Raw genomic sequence first — 16,530 nt, forward strand, 5'->3', positions numbered from 1 at the left:
GAGGCGGGGAGGCGGGGGAGGCGGTGATGGGGAAGTTGCGTGCGCAATGCAGCGGGACGCTTCTGCAGCGTCCGTACGACCTTGGGCGGGTGGGGGAGGGGTGTCTAACGATCTCCTGGGGCCTAACGGGTCCCGAGGGGTGGTCCACGAAAAGGCTTCGTTTCCCTCGAACCCTGAGTTCAGACGACGCGACTTCTCGGTGGGAAGCGGAGGGCCGTGCGGAGAGGGATCCCGGACTCGCGTTCCTTGGCTGGAGCCGGGCAGACGTCGAGGGCGGGCGAGCGATAGGCGCGGAGACAGCCCGGAATCTGGGTGAGAGGGCGCGGCCAGGGACCTCTGCGCGGTCTGCGCCGACTCCTGGCGGAGGGATACCTTCCTGGCTGTCAGACTTGACCCTTGGTCCAAAGACCAAAGGACATACTGTGCTTAAAAAAAAACAGAGAAATTGACCCACCTAGATAAAGTTGACCTTCACTAATATTCCCAAGGTTGTTTATTACCACCCACGTGTGTGGTTGTGCAGTGTCCTTGGAAATAAGATGATCGTATCTAAAGCTCCTGGTTCAGCGAATGAATGTTGGAAGTGAATGTCCGCCTGAAGAATACTACTTAAAGTCACTCTCTTCCAGTTAGACCCTCAGTTCGGAGACGGAAGCTGTAATGTTACAGTGCTGGGGGTTTTATAAAGCTGTACAAGTTTGGATAGCTTTTTGCGAAAGCTAGTAAGAGCCCCAATGCAACGGGAGTGTAAATGTACCCCGTAATTCCAAGGACTTTTAGTTCTCTCTCTCTCTTTTTTTTTAAAGATTTTATTTATTTTTTTGACAGCACATGCAGGAAGAGCAGCAGGCAGAGGGAGAGGGAGAAGCAGGCTCCCAGCTAAGCAAGGAGCCTGATGTGGGGCTCAATCCCAGGACCCAGGGTCATGACCGGGGGCTAAGGTATCTGCTTAACCTTAAACCACTGAGCCACCCAGGTGCCCCAGGACTTTTCATTTTTATTGCTACTGTCCTAGTTTAGGCTCTCATCACTCACCAGTAAATCATGTTAACTTGCTAAATAATCTTTTTTTGCCTGGTAAAGGCCAGCCATAATCTCATTCTAATTTAGCTTTTTAATTCTTGTATCCTGTTATTGTAGTCTCCTACAGGAACCTTTCCACTTTGTCTTCTGGGGATTTATAATGTATTTATTAAGACTGCGCACAAGGCAGAATGTTAATTATGTGCTAAATTCAAAGTTAAAGTACCAGGGTAACTCGGAAAACGGAGAACACAGTTTGTCCTGGAATCATTAAGAAAGCCTTCAAAGAGGTGGGTAAAACACAAAGTGGACTGTTAAAGATGGGTAGGATTTAGTGGGGGGAAAAAAAAGATGGGTAGGATTTGACTAATGTACCTCTAATTTTTTCAGTTTCTTATTCTGAACATTTCAAGCACAGTGAAGATGAACAAAAAATACAAAATCACCGTTATGCCCATCACCTAGATGTAAAAATTGTTATTGTCCACTCATATGTGGAATTTAAGAAACAAAACAGACAAACATAGGGAAAAAAATAATTGTTATTGTCTTATTTGTTTTATTTATGTGAATATGTGTTTGGTGTCATTTTGTTTTCGTCAGAACCCTAAGTTGAAACATTAAGATACTTCACTTCTAAATACTTTAGCAGTACATCTCCTGTGAGGACATTGCCCTATGTAACTACAAAACTTTTATCACACCTAAGAAAATGAACTATTATTCTCTAATATCACTTAATATCCAGTTAATATTTATATTTCCCCAATAGTCCCCTAAATGCGTTTTGTATGTAGTTTGTTTTTGAACCAGGATCCTATCAATAATTACATATTGCAGTTGGGTTTTAACTTTCTTTGGTCTCTTTTAACCACAAACTTTTAATCTCATCTCTTTACTCACACGCCCCCCCAATAATTTTGATTTTTTTTTTTTTAAGAAACAAAGCCAGTTGTCCTGAAGAATACCATATTTCTGAGTTGTCTGATTGTATTCATTTTTGCTTCTAAACCTTGTATCTCCTATAAACTGCAAGTTCCTGGAGGCTTGAGTAGTTTACATTAAACGTATTTTGCAAGGCTACTTCTTACTCAGGTCATACTGTGTAATGTCCAGGTTTATCTCACTGTTACTGATATGTTTGATCATTTGATTAAGGTGCTAACAGGCAGCTGTGTTGTAAAGGTATATTTTTCCCTTTGCAATTAAGTAATCTATAGGGTGATATCATGTCAAATAGTATTTCTAAATTTTGCTCAGTGGCAGACATGGAATCAGCTCTCAATGAACACTTTTTTAGTTGGACACTGTTCCACAAAACTTTTACTATATTTTTAGGTGAAATAATTCAAATAACTCCCCGATGTTCCTTCATCCCTTGCCATCTCTCTGTAACTAATGGGAATATGACATAAAGATAGGTAATTCTTAACCTGGTGGTTAAGTGGTTCTTAACCTGGGACCCTTGAATAAGCTTTAGGTGGATGTGAAAATCTGTGGAGTTAAATGAAGAATTTGCTATGTATGCATACATTTCTTTTTTTTTTTTAATTCTATTATGTTAGTCACCATACGTTACATCATTAGGTTTCGATATAGTGTTCCATGATTCATTGTTTGCATATAACACCCAGTGCTCCATGCAATACATGCCCTCCTTAATACCCATCACCGGGCTAACCCATCCCCCAACCCCCCTCCCCTCTAGAACCCTCAGTTTGTTCTCAGAGTCCATAGTCTCTCATGGTTCATCTCCCCCTCTGATTTCCCCCCTTCATTTTTCCCTTCCTGCTATCTTCTTTTTTTTTTTTTTAACATATAATGTATTATTTGTTTCAGAGGTACAGGTCTGTGATTCATCAGTCTTACATAATTCACAGCACTCAACATAGCACATACCCTTCCCAATGTCCATCACCCAGCCACCCCATCCCTCCCACCCTCCACCACTCCAGCAACCCTCAGTTTGTTTCCTGAGATTAAGAGTCTCTTATGGTTTATCTCCCTCTCTGGTTTCATCTTGTTTCATTTTTCCCTCCCTTCCCCTATGATCCTGTCTTGTTTCTAAATTCCTCATATCAGTGAGATCATATGATACTTGTCTTTCTCTGATTGACTTATTTTGCTTGGCATAATACCCTCAAATTCCATCCATGTCATTGCAAATGGCAAGATTTCATCTTTTTGATGGCTGCATAATATTCCAGTGTGTGTGTGTTTGTGTGTGTGTGTGTGTGTGTGTGTGTGTGTTGTGTGTATATATATACACACCACTTCTTTTTTTTTTTTTTAAGGTTTTATTTATTTATTTGAGGGAGAGAGAATGAGAGAGAGGGAGAAGCAGACTCCCTGCTGAGCAGGGAGCCCTATGCGGGACTCGATCCTGGGACTCCAGGATCATGACCTGAGCCGAAGGCAGTCGCTTAACCAACTGAGCCACCCAGGTGCCCTACACACCACATCTTCTTTATCCATTCATCTGTTGGTGGACATCTTGGCTCTTTCCATAGTTTGGCTATTGTGGACATTGCTGCTATAAACATTGGGGTGCATGTACCCCTTCAGATCACTACATTTGTATCTTTGGGGTAAATACCCAGTAGTGCAATTGCTGGGTCGTAGGGTAGCTCTATTTTCAACTTTTTGAGGAACCTCCATACTGTTTTCCAGAGTGGCTACACCAGCTTGCATTCCCACCAACAGTGTAGGAGGGTTCCCCTTTCTCCACATCCTTGCCAACATCTGTCATTTCCTGACTAGTTAATTTTTGCCATTTTGACTGGTGTGAGGTGGTATCTCATTGAGGTTTTGCTTTGTATTTCCTTGATGCCGAGTGATGTTCAACACTTTGATGTGTCTGTTGGCCATGTGGATGTCTTCTTGCAGAAATGTCTGTTCATATCTTCTGCCCATTTCTTGATTGGATTATTTGTTCTTTGGGTGTTGAGTTTGACAAGTTCTTTATAGATTTTGGATACTAGCACTTTATCTGATATGTCATTTGCAAATATCTTCTCCCATTCTGTCGGTTGTCTTTTGATTTTGTTGACTATTTCCTTTGCTGTGCAAAAGCTTTTTATCTTGATGAAGTCCCCATAGTTCATTTTTGCCATTGCTTCCCTTGCCTTTGGCGATGTGTCTAGGAAGAAGTTGCTGCGGCTGAGGTCGAAAAGGTTGCTGCCTGTGTTCTCCAATAGGATTTTGATGGATTCCTGTCTCACATTTAGGTCTTTCATCCATTTGGAGTCTATTTTTGTGTGTCATGTAAGGAAATGGTCCAGTTTCATTCTTCTGTATGTGGCTGTCCAATTTTCCCAACACCATTTGTTGAAGAGACTGTCTTTTTTCCATTGGACATTCTTTCCTGCTTTGTCGAAGATTAGTTGACCATAGAGTTGAGGGTCCATTTCTGGGCTCTCTACTCTGTTCCATTGATCTATGTGTCTGTTTTTGTGCCAGTACCACACTGTCTTGATGATTACAGCTTTGTAATAGAGCTTGAAGACTGGAATTCTGATGCCACCAGTTTTGCTTTTCTTTTTCAACATTCCTCTGGCTATTCAGGGTCTTTTCTAGTTCCATACAAATTTTAGGATTATTTGTTCTATTTCTTGTTGAAAAAGTTGATCGTTTTTTGATAGGGATTGCATTAAATTTGTAGATTGCTCTAGGTAGCATAGACATTTTCACAATATTTTTCTTCCAGTCCATGAGCATGGAATGTGTTTCCATTTCTTTGTGTCTTCCTCAATTTCTTTCATGAGTATTCTCTAGTTTTCTGAGTACAGATTCTTTGCGTCTTTGGTTAGATTTGTTCCTAGGTATCTTATGGTTTTGGGTGCAATTGTAAATGGGATCGACTCCTTAATTTCTCTTTCTTCTGTCTTGTTGTTGGTGTATAGAAATACCACCGATTTCTGTGCATTGATTTTATATCCTGCCACTTTACTGAATTCCAGTATGAGTTCTAGCGGTTTTGGGGTGGAGTCTCTTGGGTTTTCCACAAAAAGTATCATATTGTCTGTAAAGAGTGAGAGTTTGACTTTTTCTTTGCCGATTCAGATGCCTTTTATTTCTTTTTGTTGTCTGATTGCTGAGGCTAGGACTTCTAGTACTATGTTGAATAGCAGTGGTGATAGTGGACATCCCTGTCGTGTTCCTGACCTTAGGGGAAAAGCTCTCAGTTTTTCCCCATTGAGATTGATATTCACTGTGGGTTTTTCATAGATGGCTTTTATGATATTGAGGTATGAACCACCTATCCCTACATTCTGAAGAGTTTTGATCAAGAAAGGATGCTGTACTTTGTCAAATGCTTTTTCTGCATCTATTGAGAGGATCATATGGTTCTTGTTCTTTTATTAATGTATTGTATCACATTGATTGATTTATGGATGTTGAACCAAACTTGCAGCCCAAGAATAAATCCCACTTGGTCATGGTGAATAATCCTTTTAATGTATTGTTGGATCCTATTGGCTAGTATTTTTGTGAGAATTTTTGCATCCATGTTCATCAGGGATATTGGCCTGTAATTCTCCCTTTTGATGGGGTATTTGTCTGGTTTGGGGATCAAGGTAATTCTGGCCTCATAAAATGAGTTTGGAAGTTTTCCCTCCGTTTCTATTTTTTTGGAACAGTTTCAGAAGAATAGTTATTTTTTTTTTAAAGATTTTATTATTTATTCATGAGAGACAGAGAGAGAGAGGGAGGGAGAAGCAGGCTCCCCGCTGAGCCGGGAGCCCTACGCGGGACTTGATCCCAGGACCCTGGAATCACGACCCAAGCCGAAGGCAGGCACTTAACCATCTGAGCCACCCAGGCGCCCAGAAGAATAGTTATTAATTCTTCTTTAAATGTTTGGTAGAATTCCCCTGGGAAGCCATCTGGCCCAGGGCTCTTGTTTGTTGGGAGATTTTTGATTACTGCTTCAATTTCTTTACTGGTTTTGGGTCTGTTTAGGTTTTCTGTTTCTTCCTGGTTCAGGTTTGGTAGTTTATACTTCTCTAGGAATGCATCCATTTCTTCCAGATTGTCTAATTTGCTGGCATATAGTGGCTCATAATATGTCCTTATAATTGTTTGTATTTCTTTGGTGTTGGTTGTGATCTCTCCTCTTTCATTCATGATTTTATTTATTTGGGTCGTTTCTCTTTTCTTTTTGATAAGTCTGGCCAGGGGTTTATCGATCTTATTAATTCTTTCAAAGAACCAGCTCCTAGTTTTGTTGATCTGTTCTACTGTTCTTTTGGTTTCTATTTCATTGGTTTCTGCTCTGATCTTTATTATTTCTTTTCACCTGCTGGGTTTAGGCTTTATTTGCTGTTCTTTCTCCACCTCCTTTAGGTGTAGGGTTAGGTTATGTATTTGAGACCTTGTTTCTTGAGAAAGGCTTGTATTGCTATATACTTTCCCCTTAGGACTGCCTTTGCTGCATCCCAAAGATTTTGAACAGTTGTGTTTTCATTTTCATTTGTTTCCATGGATTTTTTTAATTCTTCTTTAATTTCCTGGTTGACCCATTCTTTTTATTTTTAATTTTATTTTATTATGTTATGTTAATCACCATACATGACATCATTAGTTTTTGATGTAGTGTTCCATGATTCATTGTTTGAGTATAACACCCAGTGCTTTAGTAAGATGCTCTTTAGCCTCCATGTATTTGAGTTCTTTCTGACTTTCCTCTTGTGATTGAGTTCTGGTTTCAAAGCATTGTAGTCCAAAAATATGCAGGGAATGATCCCAATCTTTTGGTGCCAGTTGAGACCTGATTTGTGACCCAGGATGTGGTTTATTCTGGAGAATGTTCCATGGGCACTAGAGAAGAATGTTTATTCTGTTGCTTTGGGATGGAATGTTCTGAATATGTCTGTGAAGTCCATTTGGTCCAGTGTGTCATTTAAAGTCTTTATTTCCTTGTTGATCTTTTGCTTAGATGATCTGTCCATTTCAGTGAGGGGGGTATTAAAGTCCCCCACTATTATTGTATTGTTGTCAATGTGTTTCTTTGATTTTGTTATTAATTGGCTTATATAATTGGCTGCTCCCATGTTAGGGGCATAGATATTTACAATTGTTAGATCTTCTTGTTGGATAGACCCTTTAAGTAGGATATAATAGTGTGCTTCCTGATCTCTTATTATAGTCTTTGTTTTAAAATCTAATTTGTCTGATACAAGGATTGCCACCCCAGCTTTTCTTTTGAGGTCCATTAGCATGGTAAATGGTTTTCCACCCCCTCACTTTCAATCTGGAGGTGTCTTTCGGTCTAAAATGAGTCTCTTGCAGGCAACATATCAATGGGCCTTGTTTTTTTTTCCACTCTGATACCCGGTGTCTTTTGATTGGGGCATTTAGCCCATTTACATTCAGGGTAACTGTTGAAAGATATGAATTTAGTGCCATTGTATTGCCTGTAAGGTGACTGTTACTGTATATTGTCTATGTTCCTTTCTGGTCTATGTTACTTTTAGGCTCTCTCTTTGCTTAGAGGACCCCTTTCAAGATTTCTTGTAGGGCTGGTTTCGTGTTTGCAAATTCTTTTAGTTTTTGTTTGTCCTGGAAGCTTTTTATCTCCTTCTGTTTTCAGTGACAGCCTAGCTGGATATAGTATTCTTGACTGCATATTTTTCTCATTTAGTGCTCTGAATATATCCTGCCAGTCCTTTCTGGCCTGCCAGGTCTCTGTGGATAGGTCTGCTGCCAATCTAATGTTTCTACCTTTTAGGTTACATATCTCTTCTCCCGAGCTGCTTTCAGGATTTTCTCTTTGTCTCTGAGACTTGTAAGTTTTACAATTAGATGTCAGGGTGTTGATCCATTTTTACTGATTTTGAGGGGGGTTCCCTGTGCCTCCTGGATTTTGATGCCTGTTTCCTTCTCCAAATTAGGGAAGTTCTCTGCTATAATTTGCTCCATTATACCTTCTGCCCCTCTCTCTCTTTCTTCTTCTTCTGGGATCCCAATTATTCTAATATTGTTTTGTCTTATGGTATCACTTATCACTCGAATTCTGCCCTTGTGATCCAGTAGTTGTTTATCTCTCTTCTTCTCAGCTTCTTTATTCTCCATGATTTGGTCTTCTGTATCACTAATTCTCTTTCCTGCCTCATTTATCCTAGCAGAACCTCCATTTTTTATTGCACCTCATTAATAGCCTTTTTGATTTCGACTTGGTTAGATTTTATTTCTTTTATTACTCCAGAAAGGGATTCTCTAGTATCTTTCATGCTTTTTTCAAGCCCAGCTAGTATCTTTAAAATCGTCATTCTGAACTCTAGTTCTGACATCTTACTAATGTCTATATTGATTAGGTCCCTGGCAGTCGGTACTGCCTCTTGTTCTTTTTTTTTGAGCTGAGTTTTTCTGTCCTGTCATTTTGTCCAAAGAAGAATAGATGAATGAGAGAACAAAATGCTAAGAGGGTAACAATGACCCCAGAAAAATATTCACTAAACAAATCAGAAGAGACCCAAAACTGGGGGGAAAAGAAAGGGAAAGAAAAAAAAAAATGATCAGGCTGGTGAATAGATCAGAGCCACACACTCTGTTTTGGGTGTATTCTGGTCTGTGAGAAGAAACTGCCTCCCAAAATTTTAAAGAAAGAAAAACTGTTGGGGCACCTGGGTGGCTCAGTTGTTAAGCTTCTGCCTTCGGCTCAGGTCATGATCCCAGGGTCCTGGGATTGAGCCCCGCATCGGGCTCCCTGCTCAGCGGGGAGCCTGCTTCTCCCTCACCCTCTGCTTGCCTCTCTGCCTACTTGTGCTCTCCCTCTCTCTCTCTTTGTCAAATAAGTAAATAAAATCATTAAAAAAAGAAAGAAAAACTTTTATCTGTACAAAAATAAGGGTAAATACAATTAAGGCATGGAATATGACTGTAAAGATGAAAATTATAAAAGATTTTATAAAAGGAATTGATAAGTTGGTTGAAAAAAGAGAAACAAATTTTTAAAAAAGGGACAGAATGTTGTCAGGTGGGAGACTAGAACAAAGCCATACACTAGAGATTTAGGGTATATTTTAGTCTGTTAGAAGAAACTATCCCAAAATTTTAAGGAGAGAAAGCCTTATATATATAGAAAAAATAAGGTTAACTACTATGAAGGGATAGAATATGACTCTAAAAATGAAAATTAAAAAAGATTTTAAAAGAATTGATAAGGTAAGATGTTGGTTAAAAACGGAAAAAAAATTCAAAAAAATAGAAAAAGAAAAAATTAAAGAAAATTTAAAAAATTAACTTTGAAAGACTAAAGAATCATGGGGAAAAAAGCCATGAGTTTATGTGCTGTATTCCCCTAGTGCTAGAGTTCTGCCGTTCTCATTGATCGGTAAACTTGGTCTTGGCTGGCTGTTCTCGCTGATCTTCTGGGGGAGGGGCCTGTTGTCATGGTTCCCAAATGTCTTTGCCGGAGGTGGAATTGCCCCACCCTTGCCCGGTCCGGGCTAAGTAATCTGCTCGGGTTTGCTCTCGGGAGCTTTTGTTCCCTGCAAGGTTTCCGTGCAGCTTTGGAGGCCGAGAGTGAAAATGGCGGCCTCCCAATCTCCGCCCTGGAGGAGCCGAGAACTCGGGGCCCCGCTCCTCAGTGAGCCCCCAGAGAAAAGCTGTCAGTCACTCCCATCTCCCCAGTCTCCGGCCGCTCTCCGTGCTCACCCGGACTGTGACCGAGAGTCTCTATCTCTGGCACATGACCCTGTGTGGAGTCTCCAAACCCAGCAGATCCCTGCGGTAAGCTCCCGTGCCACTCCTCCCGGGGGAAGAAGGTGAGTCTCCCTGGATCTGCCGCTTGTTGGGTCCCTGCTGGAGGAGCAGTGGCCCAACTGTGCCGTGGATCACGGTTTATGGCAACCCCGAGCTGAGAGCCTGCGCCTTGGCTCCGTCTCCGCAGCTGGCTTCCCTGCTCCGATACCTGGGAGCTCTGCCGCACTCAGGCACCCCCGGTCTTTCTGTGACCCCGAGGGTCCTGAGACCACACTGTCCCACGAGGGTTCCACCCCCCACTTAGCCACTGGAGCGATGTCCCTCAGTGGAGCAGACTTCTAAAAGTTCCGATTTTGTGCTCCGGCTCTATCACTTGCCGGAAGTGGCCGACGGAGGCCCCCTCCCCCGCCGTCTATCCTCCCGAATATTGCCTTGGATTCACTTCTCCACACATCCTACCTTCCAGAAAGTGGTCGCTTTTCTGTTCAGAGAGTTGTTGCTATTCTTTTCTTCGATCTCCTGTTGAGTTCGTAGGTGTTCAGAATGGTTTGATCCCTATCTAGCTGAATTCCTGGGACCAGATGAAATTTAGGTCTCCTAGTGATGGGGTTTTGGAATATAGGTGAGGTTCAGTGGGGTGGAGTCTGGAGTCGATGACTAAGAAAGAATTCTTGAGATGTCTTTGGTACAAAATGGTGGTTTATTAAAGCACAGGGACAGGACCCGTGGGCAGAAAGAGCTGCTCTGTATGCATACATTTCTGAGGAGAAAATCCTCCCACAGGTAGGAGAATAAGAGTATATGAGTTCAGATGCTGATAATGTGGTAGATGTGATGGAGGGAGTAGTTGGAGGTTTTCTTCAGATTTTTTTGTTTCTCAATGAAATAGGAAGAAGTTATCGGTAGAGAGTAAGGAAATGTTGGAAATTTGAGGAAAATAGAAAGTGAAAAATTATAGTAGTACAGACTCTTCCCTCAGAGTTTCTGGAAATGAGGATGTGAGGGGATGAGGGGCAGTGCAGAGGTGGTAGGTTCAATGCATTGGCATGCCTACTGGGTTTGAAAAATTAATGAAACAAACATTGGAGAGAATGAGCTGAAAAGATTGAGGGTTGCCAGGTAGAAGAGTGCAGTAACAATAAAGACAAGGTCTAGGTTATCATCATGGGAATAAGTAGTTGAAACAGAGCAGAGAACAAAGTTATTGTAGGAAAAGAAGTCAAAGAACTGAGAGGCCAACTTAAGGGAAGGATCATCTGTATGGCGATTGAAATTATTAAGACTTGAGGTGTATGACTAGCTCAGTTTTTAGAACATGCAACTCTTGATTTCAGGGTCATGAGTTTTAGCCCCATGTTGATGGTAGAGGTTACTTAAAAAAATAAATTATTAAGGGTTATGACCAGAGTTTGAGATAAAGTGACTGAGCCAAGTGCAAAACTCTTGGTAATATTTATATTTTTCTCTCTCTCTCAGTTAAATAAGAAAAAATGATGATAGAACTGTAATAGTAACCTTCTGTGTTTGGTGGGAAACAACAACATTAAGCTTTCGGGTACCTGACTTTTTTTCCTCTTTCCTTTTTCAAATAGAACTCTTACTCTGTTTTTCTAGCCATAGTAATAAAGCCACACATACTGCATTATATTAGTAGGAACAATTATTTAATAGAAAAGGGATTTTTCTTTTTAGAGGGGTGGAGGGGCAGAGGGAGAGGGGGAGAATCTTAAGCAGGCTCCATGCCCAGCACAGAGCCCGACCTCACAACCCTGAGATCACGACCCGATCCAAGACCAGGAGTTGGACGCTCAACTGAGTGAGCCACCCGGGCGCCCCTAGAAAAGGAACTTATGCTAATACCTCTGCCAAGCCTTTGGGAGTCACTTAGGCTTTGTCAATCTTGACATCGAAAAACCAGTTTCTCTTTCCGTGACACTTTTGTTTTTAGAGCAAAGATCATACTTAAAAATTGTTGATCCCACTTTAAACACTAGATGTAGCTATTTGGCTTAGATCCCAGGAACTAATCTTTATGGTGAGTTTTTCTACTAAAGACCTCTTTTACACTTGAAGGATTAATCTGTATATTCGTAGGTGTTTTTTGTGTTTGTTTTCTTTTTTTTTTTAACCTGCTGGCTCAGAAATTTAAAATGGTCAGTTTTTCTCAAATAAGAGCAGAGTGTAAATTCAGATTCTAGTTTGGACCACAATAGGTAAAGGAGCTATGTTTTACCAAAAGGTAAAACCAGTCTTTCTAGTATATATTTCTTAAGCCAGAGAACAGAGAGAAACATGTTAGGGAAGGGGTAGGATTTCCTGGGTCCTAGGAACTGATAGAGGATGAAGAGAATGCTTATGAGATCAGATTAGGTGCATAGGGCTTAGTAAATGTTACCTTCACAGGGAAAGGTCCTTTAGAAACCAAGGAGTAGAGCACAGTCCAGAGCCAGAGGGAGAGGACTGTCCTTGACAGATTCTAAAAAGAAGCTGAAAATACCTCAGCCCGAGCAGCAGTAATAATAGAATTCTTACTTAGGCCAGAAGTTAGAGTAGCGTGGTCATAAAAGGTGATCACATATAAGGTGATTGTCAAGAAGGGCTATATGTAGGTACCTGGTTTATTTCATGCTGAAATTAGTCTACTAGAGATGTCAAGCCCTGGCTTCTCTCCTTACATCCCCTTTTGTGGGAATCGGCCCTGCCTACAGTTTGTGGTTTCAAAGCAGTTGTGTTCTGAACTATGTGTGAACCTTCCTGCCTCTTGACCACAGTTGTTTGGACCAAGGGATGGGCAGTCTGACATAAGGGATGTCAGTTGATGAGCTGATCAGCAATTTACCAATGGCCTGACAAAAAGATGAATTTAGCTAGTCAGGTTGCCTGTCTTGGGAATTTGAATCAAAGAAAGAGAAAGAGGTATTTGTTGGTAGTGGGGCAACTGTCAACCCACCAATTAAACAGCTCATTATGTTCAAGTTATGCAAGTTAAAAGTTATAGAGGACCAGAAACTACAAGCATTGGAAGCCAATGGGTAAGGGGAAAATGGAATTACCATGAAAGGGAGGCAAATAAAAGCCTCACATCTTTGGAGCACCTGGGTGGCACAGTCGGTTAGTGTCCAACTCTTGGTTTTGGCTCAGGTCATGACCTAAGGGTCATGAGATCAAGCCCAGTGTTGTCGGACTCAGTGTGGAGCCCACTTGAGTTTCTTTATCCCTCTCCCTCTGCCCCTCTGCCCCTCCCCCACTCTTTGCGCTTTCTCTCTCTCTCTCAAATAAATAAATAAATCTTAAAAAAAAAAAAAAAAGCAGGGCGCCTGGGTGGCTCAGTTGGTTAAGCGACTGCCTTTGGCTCAGGTCATGATCCTGGAGTCCCGGGATCGAGTCCCGCATCGGGCTCCCTGCTCAGCGGGGAGTCTGCTTCTCCCTCTGACCCTCTTCCCTCTCGTGCTCTCTATCTCTCATTCTCTCTCTCTCAAATAAATAAATTTAAAAAATCTTAAAAAAAAAAAAAAAGCAAACCCTCACATCTTAAAATACAGATGATTAGTTCTTTCCAGGACCTGCCTTCCAGTTCAGTTGTCATTAGGTCCTATTGTACTTAGGTGCCTTGTCCAAGTTCTATAAAGTCCAGTTGTATCTATATAGGAAAACTTCTTAAAATCGGTTAAGCAGGTCTTATAGTTCCTTGTAACCAGAAAAACCAGAAACCATATCTCTTTTTCCAGAGAGCTATGCTAATCAAGCTAAATTATACCTACCTATATTCTTGTTCTATAAACTCATCTGTTTCTATATATTGGGGCTCTTATTTAGCAGCTTTATTGAGGTATAATTGAGGTACAGTTAACTCACATTTAAATTGTACGACTTGATGAGTTTTGACATATATATATATATATATATATACCTGTGAAACCATCACACGATCAAGATAACAAACATTTTCATCACTCCAAAGTTTCCTCATGCTCCTTTGTAATCCATCCTTCTCTTTATTCCTGTTCCCAGGCAACCACTGATCTGTTTTCTGACACTCTACATCAGTTTATATTATTTATATTATTTTTGAATTTCATATAAATGGAATCATGTACAGTATGTACTCTTTTCTGGCTGACTTCTTTCATTTACCACAATTTTGAGATTCATTCATATTTAGAGTATCACTAGTTTCTTCCTTTTTTGCTGAGTAGTATTCCATTTGATATAGCACAATTTGTTTATAGACATTTAGACTGTTTCCAGTCTGGGGTTGTTATAAATAAAGCTGCTGTAAACATTTGTGTGCAAAAGCAGGCATTAATGTAGTAGAAAATAAGTGATAGAATCAATAAAATCAAAAGCTGATTCTTGGAAAAAAAGTAGTAAAATAGACATGTCTCCAGCAAGACTGATACAGATAAGAAATGTTTAAACAGTTTTAGAAATTATAGTATATAACTATGGATTTAGGGAGACTTAAATTTTTTTTTTTTTAGTGGAGATTTTAAAATAAAACAAGAAAATGCTATAAAGAGTTTTATGCCTCCTTTCTGGGTGAGTGGCAGCAGGTGCGCCCTCGACATGCAGAATGACACCCATGAGCTTGTGCACCTGTACCTGCCATGGAAACGCTCCCCCAGCAACCGCATCATCCACACCAAGGACCACGCATCCATCCAGATGAACGTGGCTGAGGTTGACCAGGTGATAGGCAGGTTCAATGGCCAGTTTAAAACCTCCACTATCTGTGGGGCCATTCGGGAGATAGGTGAGTCAAATGACTCCATCCTCCGACTGGCTAAGGCCCATGGCATCGTTTCAAAGGACTGGAGAGGATCACGGATGTGGGATAGTTGTCATAAATAAATAGTAACCCACCCCCTCCCCCAAAGAGTTTTATGGCAATAAATTTAGAAACAGACAAAACATACTTTTCTAGAACTACGTAGAAATAAAGAAGAAAAATTATATCAAGAGGAAAGAAAGAAAAAGCTGGAATAAAGCATTAACTAACCTCCCAACTATCCTACCTCCAGAAGGTTTGTAATAATTCTTGGCTATGTGAATATTTTGAATCTATAATTCAACATATGATTCAACATGTGGTTCCCATAAGTCTAGTCTTTCTAAATATCATATATTTTTCAAATTTTTTTACTTATTTGACAGAGCACAAGCAGGGGGTGAGGCAGAGGGAGAGGGAGAAGCAGGCTCCCCGCTGAGCAGGGAGCCCGACATGGGGCTCGATCGCAGGATCCTGGGACCATGACCCGAGCTGAGGGCAGACGCTCAACCGACTGAGCCACATAGGTGCCCCCCAACATTTATTTATTAAAATAAATTTTAGATAGTCAAAATCTCAGCAGTTACTGTTTATCTGATAGTTTATCTAGTTTAAGGAGCTAGGATCCAAAGTGATAGCAGCAAGGCCAGCTGGTTGCTGGTGGAATATTGCCTTTAGTTTGGAACATAGGGCCTGTAGAGTCCACAGCTGAGCTGGGTTGTTCCAGAAGGTTAACACTTGTCAAGGAGATGACCTGTCAACGTTATTATCAGTGAGGGAACTGGATGTAGCTGACACAGCAGTTGTAAAAGTATAACCAGAGTCTTCAACTGAGAAACAGTTTTACTTCCCAGAGAGCTATGTGTATTTAGTTATAGAGAGGAGTCATTGACTGTAACCAGGGAAATCTCATGGATTCAAAGTTAAAACTCTGAGATTAAGGTTGTAAGTGATTGAGTTACTAGTATGTCAAAATCACAGTGCAAGAAAACCTCAAGGTCAAGGATTAACAAGGGCAAGTTTATGTAGGCATAGGCAAAGTACATAAGAACAAGGAAGACAGTGGAACTGGCACGATGGCCAATTGTTTTTGAAATAAGAATAATTCATCTGATTATAAGTATGCACAAATTATTTAAAAATCTCACAAAGGTAAGTATAAGGAAGAAAATAAGCAACGGTTAAAGTTAATACTTTGGTATATGGCTTTTAGATTTTTCTCTGTGCATAGAACACATTTATATTCATGATCTTTTCTTTTACAAAGTTGGATTTTCTTACATATATAATTTTGTATCTGCATTTTAAAAATGAATATTTTTACATGAATATATAATTGTCATCATTTTTAATGTTTCTATAACCCATATACTAAATAGAACTTAATTTTCCAATTTCATATTGTTGGACCTATAAGATTAATATTTTTACTTTTATAAGCACTGACATAATAGCCATTTTATTTTATTTTATTTTTAAGATTTTATTTATTTATTTGACAGAGACACAGCAAGAGAGGGATCACAAGCGGGGGAGTGGGAGGGGAGAAGCAGGCTTCCCACTGAGCAGGGAGCCCAACTCAGGGCTTGATCCCAGGACCCTGGGATCATGACCTGAACCAAAGGCAGATGCTTAACCGACTGAACCACCCAGGCGCCCCATAATAGCCATTTTAAACTGGCATCACTATGTACTTGTCCGATTATTTCCTTAGTACATATTACTGGAATTCATGTATTTCCTGGGTCAAAGGGAATAATAAACATTTTTAAGAATTTTGATATAATTTCATATATATATAATGTTTTATCACTTTACATTCCCACTAGCCTTGTCAGAAACAAAAATAATATTATTGAGAGTAATAATAGCAAACATCTATTAAATAATTACTATGTGCCAACCACATGTCAGATGTTACTAAATTTAATCAATAGCAATTTCTTCCCAGCCTTACTTACTTTTAGTCTTTGACAAATTAATAGGTGAAAATTTGTAGCTGGTTTTAATTTGCATGTTTTGATTAATGATTA

The 16,530-nt window shown here is 40.2% G+C and overlaps 1 long non-coding RNA gene and 1 pseudogene across 1 annotated transcript in view; both read left to right on the forward strand.

The window, feature by feature from the left end:
• Positions 1–50: 50 nt before the first annotated feature.
• LOC144381915 (uncharacterized) overlaps positions 51–16,530 on the forward strand; it is a 34,890-nt gene continuing 18,410 nt past the window's right edge. Inside the window, exon 1 of the long non-coding RNA XR_013448112.1 lies at positions 51–1,313. This is a non-coding gene — a long non-coding RNA (uncharacterized LOC144381915). The remainder of the gene's footprint in view (positions 1,314–16,530) is intronic.
• On the forward strand, positions 14,201–14,580 carry LOC118555133 (small ribosomal subunit protein eS21 pseudogene; annotated as a pseudogene).

This window comes from Halichoerus grypus, chromosome 5 (assembly GCF_964656455.1).
Source record: "Halichoerus grypus chromosome 5, mHalGry1.hap1.1, whole genome shotgun sequence".
NCBI lineage: Eukaryota > Metazoa > Chordata > Mammalia > Carnivora > Phocidae > Halichoerus > Halichoerus grypus.